Genomic DNA, 7381 nt, shown 5'->3' on the forward strand with positions numbered 1-7381 from the left:
GAAACAAGTGAATTACAACGTGTTGGCTGCGTATCTACTATACAAGATACCATGGAACAATATATATGTGTGCCTAGAACCGTAGAGTGTTAGAACTAGGAACATAGAAGAACATGGAATGCCATAACTAGAAGGGACCTCAGAATATAGAATGTTTGGGTTGGAAGGTACCTTAGGTATCCTCTGCTCTAGTGGGTCTCATTTTACTGATGAGAAAGTGGGAATCTGAGAGGTCATGCCATTAGTTACAAAGTCGAAGCTAGATCTTGAGTATCTCAACTACTTTCAACACTAAAAACAAGCTAATAATGCTGGAAAAAAATCAGGAATCATTAAATTGGATTAGCTCAGTGAACTATATTAGAAACCTAATGTGGCTCATGTGTGTTTTGACTTTTACTGGCAAAATTTAAGCCAGCCTATTTAGCACCATTTTAAATGGTAGGTGGATTGTGACAATGTTATAGAAAAAGACAGTAATTCAAATCCAATTTAGTTTTATTGGTCTGTTGTCTGTCCTCCTTTGAATGAGGATTGTTTCATGCTGAACTGTTAATAGAATGCAAATCACATACAAGATTTGCCTGGAATAGACTGGGACAAACAAAGAGGCCTTGGAAAAATTGACTCTGAACTGTGTGAATTCATTTCAGAAAAGCCTTAGAATCTGTCTGGTTTAGTGTGGCAATTTTTATTGGATTTTGAAGTTTTCGTTGAGTTTGGGAAGAAGGCAGCTCCTTTGGGGACTGTCTTATTGTGTGGTGAGATATGTGGAGAATATTCAGTTACTGTGTATCTGGAAAGTACAAATTTCAGAGCAGATGATTGAAACATGCCATGACTCATTAACGAGCTGCAGACTGTTCTAGACCAGAAGTCAGAGACCTGATTTCAGATCCTACCTCAGGGAATTAAGTGTGTGATCCCAGGCAAGTCACTTAATGTCTGCTTGCCTCAGTTTACTCATCTGTAAAATGGAAATAGCACCTACTTCCCAGAGTTGTTGTAAGGATCAAATGAGATAATATTTGTAAAGTGATGTGTAAACCTTAAATATCTATAGAAATTATTACTATTATTATTGTTGTTGTTGCTAACATTTTACATAATGCTTACCATGTGCTGGGCACTGTGCTAAGTACTTTACAAATACTATCTCTTTTGATCCTTACAGCAACCCTGGGAGGTTGGTGCTATTATGATCCCCAATTTACAGTTGAGGAAACTTAGGCAGGCAGAGGTGAAGTAACTTGTCCAGGGTCACACAAAAGTATCTGAGGCAGGATTTGAAATCAGGTCTTCCTGACTCCAAGCCTAGCTCTCTCTATCCCCTGTGCCACCTAGTGGCCATTATGTATGTTTTGGATTCTTCTTTAGTTAATTTTGGAATTAGAACAGGGTGGGAAGAGATTTCTAAATAGTATTTACTATACATTTAATTTTCATTTGAATTTTGGATTTCATCTTAGCTATCTGGATTAAGCTCCACGTTTAAACTCTATTGTGGTTACTCTTATTATTCTTCTTATTGTTACTCCAATTAGAATAGCAGTCTCATATATTTCTGTAATTCTTTAGAGTTTACAAAGCACTTTCCTCCAAGATGGTGGGAGGAGATAACATATGTATTATCATCCCTGTTGTACGGATGAGGTAATGGAAGCACGGAGAGATCGACATTTGCTTAAGTTCACACTGGCTTAGAGACCACAGCGTGGGGGTGGAATCCTGGATTTGTGCTTTACTGCTGTGTGGCCATGGGCAAGTGACCTAATTTGTATGACCTCTTGACGAAAATGAGGAAGTCAAATTAGCTGGTGGCCCAGTGGAGAGAGTGCTGAATCAAGCCAAGAAGACCTGAGTTCAAATCCTGTCTCGGATACTTACTAGCTGTGTGACTCTGGGCAAGACACTTAAATTTGTTTGCCTCAATTTCTTCGTCTGTAAAATGGGAATAATAATAGGACCTACCTCCCAGGCTTGTTATGAGGATGAAATGAGAGATAATATTTGTAAAGGGCCTTGTAAGCTTTAAAATGCTGCATCAATGCTACTTGTTGTTACTGTTATAATTGTTAATTATTGTTGTTACCGTGCGTCTTTCCAGCTAGGACAAACACGAATAGCAAGGGGCAGGGCCAATTCCTGGTAGATCTTCTGACTTCTTCTGGGATCCCTCCTCTTTCCTACCATTTGCCATCAGAGATAATGGTCGGGGCGATTGTCTGCTCCCACGAGGGCCCAGAGTTCTGCAGCTTAATCTTCGCACATACGTAACTAAGTAGTGATTCACGGAGGACCTAACAGCTCTGGGTTCCTTTCAGTGCCTGTTTTCCTTCAGTGGTGTTTCTCTTGCAGGGCTTTGCAGGTGGCACTGCCTGAGAGGTGGAGTGGGTAGTGATGGGTCCAGCCTGATGCTGTTGAGATAAGACAACGCGCTGGCACTACTTGTGTGCTGCCTCCCATCTGGTCCAAGGAGACCCGACTCAGGAGACTTCTGCCCTCTTGACCTTCTCAGCTAAAATTCTTTATAATACTTTGAAAGTTTCAGATGCAACACTGGCTCTTTTTGGAAAGAATGATCAACAGAAACATTCTGAATGACTCTGCTTCATATATGGAAACTTTTCAAGAGCAAAAGAAGGCCTCCATTCAGACAGCCATGACAGCTTTTTTTAAAAGAAAAGACACATGAGGCATTTAGATCACATCCCCAGACCCTTCTAAATTCTAAGAATTTAATTCAATTTAATAAGCATTTCCCATCTACCTAGTGTGCCAGACCCCGAGCTAGGTGCTGGGGATACAAAGAAGCAGACTGTGTAAAGGCATCGACACAGAGACCTGCCTGGTCTGAGCGGCCCACCGGCTTCCTTTGGGGTGGAATGTGACACCAGAGCCGGACTGACAAGGACTTGAAAGGCAAGGTGGAAGAGAGGGCGCTTTATCCTCAAAGCATGAGGGAGCCATTGAAGCTTCCTGAGTATGGGAGAGAGTATTACGGTCTCAGACTTCAGCCTCAAGAGCATCAGTTTGGCAGCCGTGCAGGGTGGATAGGAGAGGTGAGAGACTGGCGGCGGGGGAGGCTTTTGTAGAGTGCCAGGTTGGGTAGAGAGGAGGACTGAATGACTGTGAGAGGGGGTGGGGATAGAATCGACAAGATACGGCATCTGATTGGATGTGGAGGTTGCAAATAAGTAATAGAGTTAATTTAATATTTAAGTTTTTTTTTTTTTGTTTTAGCACATTTGTTTTACATAGGTTAGTTTAGTACAGTAGCATCCTAGGTTTTTTATGCTAGATTTCTCTTTGGGTCCTTTGTGTAATCCGTGTGGGCAGTAGATTTTTCCCCAGGGAAGCAGAGTGGTTTGCTGGAGAGAGTGGACAATGGGGATGTGTTGGAATGCCGTGTGTGACACTGGGCAGTTAGAGCCCTCTGGACCTCGGCTTTCCAGCCTCTATCACAGAAAGTGGCTGTGCCCTGTGGTATCTGAGGACCCTTCAAATTGAAGCATCATTTTACTAGGTATTAATTGCAATCAACACCTGTTTTATCTTGGCCTTTGTGATGCATCGTTGGCTCTACTGATTATCTGTTAGTTGCTAGATCTTTGTTCCTGAGCATAGCCTTCGGATAAGAAATTTGTCCAGTGGCCAACAACCCTGTGTCCCATTTGGGACCTTGTTTCAGGCTCGCATTGGATGAAAAGTGGGAGATTATCTGAACTGCAATGGTATAGTGTTGTATGTGGTCATAATTGTAGTTTCATGCAGTTGGTGGGGGATGACCAGAAGAACCTAAGAAAATGGCTGGCAAGTACTTTTACAGGTTTTCATTTTGAGCTTGGCTATATTTTCCTAAGAAAAGCCCCAGTGATGGTGTGTATGTGAATATATACATATATGTGTATACATGTACATATGTACATGAATGTATGTGTGTGTATGTGCATGCATACACACATCTAGACACTCCCCTTTTGGATCCCTACCAGTGCCAGCTGATCTCAGTAATTAGGGATGAAACAAATTTGAAATGTGTAAGATATTTTGTAGCCCAGCTTTAGTAAGTTGTCATTCTGGTTCATAAAAGAAAGTTTGATGATGCTGTGATAGGGAGAGCCTTGGCCAGGCTCCCGTCTCGCCTCTGCGGCTCACCAGCTAGGGACGAGTCACGTATTCAGTCACTTACCAAGGATGTGTTAGCACCTACAGTGTGCTAACACACATAGGAAGTGCTGGGCAAGGAGCTGACTTTCCATTGGGGGGGGGGGCAACAGAAGTCAATGCCAAGGGCGCTGCAGGGAGGGTGCTGAGCAGGGTCTCAGGGTGGGGCTGGCATGGGGGGGAGGAGCACAGGTGCTGAGGCTTGACTGAATCGGGGGTTCTGTGAGGCAATGATGAGGCCGAAAGGTGAGCCAGGCATGAGGGCCAGAGACCCTGGGAAGAACCAGAGCTCTTGGAGGTGGGATGTCCTGCATGGGGAATGGCAAGCAGATGCCTTTGGAGCTTCCTGAGTGGGGATCTGCCTGGTGAGGCCTGTGCCAGAGGAGGAACACTGGCAGTTGTGGACAGGGGAAAGAATGAAAACAGGGAGAGCAGTTAGGAGGAGCCTACTGATGTAGCTCAGGTGAGGTGATGACTCCCTGAGCCACGGTGGTGGCGGGTCAAGGGAGAGCAAGGCCTTGAGGATGACTCCTACTGAATTTGGAGGCCTTGGTGCCTGGGAGGATGGCGGTGCCCTCTGTAGTAACAGGGAAGTTAGAAGGAGGGAAGACTTGAAGGGAAGAGACTTTGGTTTGCGATATGTTGAATTTAAGATGTCAGCTAGGTGGCATAGTGGATAGAGGGCTGGGCCTCGAGCCAGGAAGCCCTGAGTTCCAATCCAGCCTCAGACGCTAACTAGCCGTGTGATCCTGGGCAAGTCACTTAACTAACTCTGTTTGCCTCAGTTTCTTCATCTGTAAAATGAGGATGATAATAATAGTACTTACCTCACAGGGTTATTGTGAGGATCAAATGAGGTAATGTTTGTTAAAAGCAAGCGTACCTGATACATAACAAGCTCTGTAGAAATGTTAGGTATTTATTATTGTTTTTTGTTTTTTGCTAGGCGATGGGGTTAAGTGACTTGCCCAGGGTCACACGGCTAGTTAGACACTTGTCAAGTGTCTGAGGCCGAATTTGAACTCAGGTCCTCCTGACTTCAGGGCCGGGGCTCTATCCACTGTGCCACCCAGCTCCCCCGCTATTCATTATTATTATTATGATTAATGTCTATAGAACATCCATTTGGAAATGTTTTATTCACTGTTGATGATGTGAAACTGGAGCTCAAAATAAAGACTGAGGCAGCATATAGATTTGGGAGTTGACCACAAGGAGATGATGATTGAATCCATGGGAAATGGTCTTGTGGTGCATTGGGGAAAATATGCTAGGTGTAGAGTCAGGGGATCTGAGTTTGAATCCTGGTTCTGACTTTGTCTTTCTTTGTGACAAATTACATTGCTTTTGTGATTCTCACTTTTGTCATCTGTAAAATGAGGAATTTGGGTGAGTTGACATTTAGTGTCTCTCCCAGATCCAAATCTGTGATCCTAAATTGGGGGGGGGAGGGAGAGAGAGAGAGAGAGAGAGAGAGAGAGAGAGAGAGAGAGAGAGAGAAGAAAAAGGAGGAGAAAGAGAGAGAAGAGAGTGTTGAGAAGCGGAAAAGCAGAGGGCCCAGGATCAAGCCTTGGGGCACACCCACACATGAGTGGGCAGGACATAGATGATGACCCAGCAGAGGACACTGAGGAATGACTGGATGAGTGGCAGGCAAGAAGAAAGTGTCCCAGAGGAGGGCTTGGTCAAGGGTGTCAGATGGTGCAGGGAGAAGAGCCCCGTGGATTTGATAATGAAGACATCACTGGTAACCTCAGACTGAATAGTTTCCATCTGATGAGGTCAGACCCTAAAGAGAGGAGGGGAAGTGAGAGAAGCAAATGTGGACAGATTTTTTTTCCTCAGGTTTGGTTGTGAGAGGGAGCAGGGCAGTCTGAGGGGAGGAGAGGCTGTGGCAAAGGGCCAGGCCGGGCCGGGCTGGCTTGGTCGGTTAGTTGTTCGTTTTTAAAGTAGGGCAGTGACTTGGGTGGTTTGTAGGCAGCAGTGAGGCCTAATAGGAAACAGTGGAACATTGGAAGGAGTACTTAGGCCAGCTGGGGTTCTTCCCAGCTTGGTCATTGAATAGATTGACTGACTGTCCTTACTGACTTGGGACAGGACATCTTTTTGCACCTCAGTTTGCTTCTTTGTAAAAAATGGTCTCTAATGTCCTCTCTAGCTGTAACATTCTATTTAATCTCTCGAGACCTCAGTTTCCTCATCTGTAAAGTGCAGAAAATAAAACCATTTCTTTCTCTCTCTCAAGGTTTTTATGAAAGAGAATGAATATAAGGTAATCCAGTACTTTAAAGAACGTTTTGTGCTGACCCCGATGCTGAATGTAGCCTCAAATATTGTAGCAGATTGGTTTTGCCCAGTGCTATTGGGGAATGATTGTTATGGAAGCAGCGAAGGCGTGGGGTGGAGAGAGCTCTGGGCCTGGAGTCAGGCCTCAGATACTTCCTAGCTGCATGACCTCGAGCAAGTCCCTCTTTGTTTGCGTCAGATTCCTCATCTGTGAAATGGGGATATTGACAACACCTCCCTCCCAGGGTTGTGCTGAGGATCAAGCGTGGTAACAATTGGAAAGTGCTTAGTACAGTGCCTGGCACATAGGAGGTGCTACGTAAATGTTAGTTATTAATATAATATGATATTATAATAGTAACATTTTTAATCCAGGAACCAGGTAAAATGCTAGTGGGTAATATTTAACAAAATAAATAAAAATACAATAAATATAATATTCAAATGTGGTTCATATGTGGTTTCCTAAGTCAATGTGTCAGCCAGAGGGATCCTTTATGTAGGGTTCAGTGGCATAATTTCTGTCTGAGTTTGACACTGCTACTCTTAAGAAACTGTCTCATAACCATGAGTTGCAAAGAAGGGGCCACCTTGAATGACAACGGGGGTGGAGAGCTCTTCCCAGTTCTCCTTCAGGAGTGGGCCCAGTGCCAATGCCTCCTCATTTCCCAGCAGGCTTCAGGATGTCACCAAGCCCCGGCCTACTCACTCTCTTTCCTATTACTTCCAGACTCTCTACCATTGCTCAGTAAGCTCTCCTCATTCTAGGTTCATTCAAACAAAATTGATCACCCAGTCGAGTCTGGTAGCTGTTCTTTCCCAACTTCTAGGACACCTTCTGGCCTCCCTCCCTCCCTCCTTCCCTTCCTTCTTTATTTATTTCCTTCCTTCCTTCCTTCCTTCCTTCCTTCCTTCCTTCCTTCCTTCC

Source organism: Vombatus ursinus, unplaced genomic scaffold, assembly GCF_900497805.2.
Source record: "Vombatus ursinus unplaced genomic scaffold, bare-nosed wombat genome assembly UNPS02001287.1, whole genome shotgun sequence".
Classification (NCBI taxonomy): domain Eukaryota; kingdom Metazoa; phylum Chordata; class Mammalia; order Diprotodontia; family Vombatidae; genus Vombatus; species Vombatus ursinus.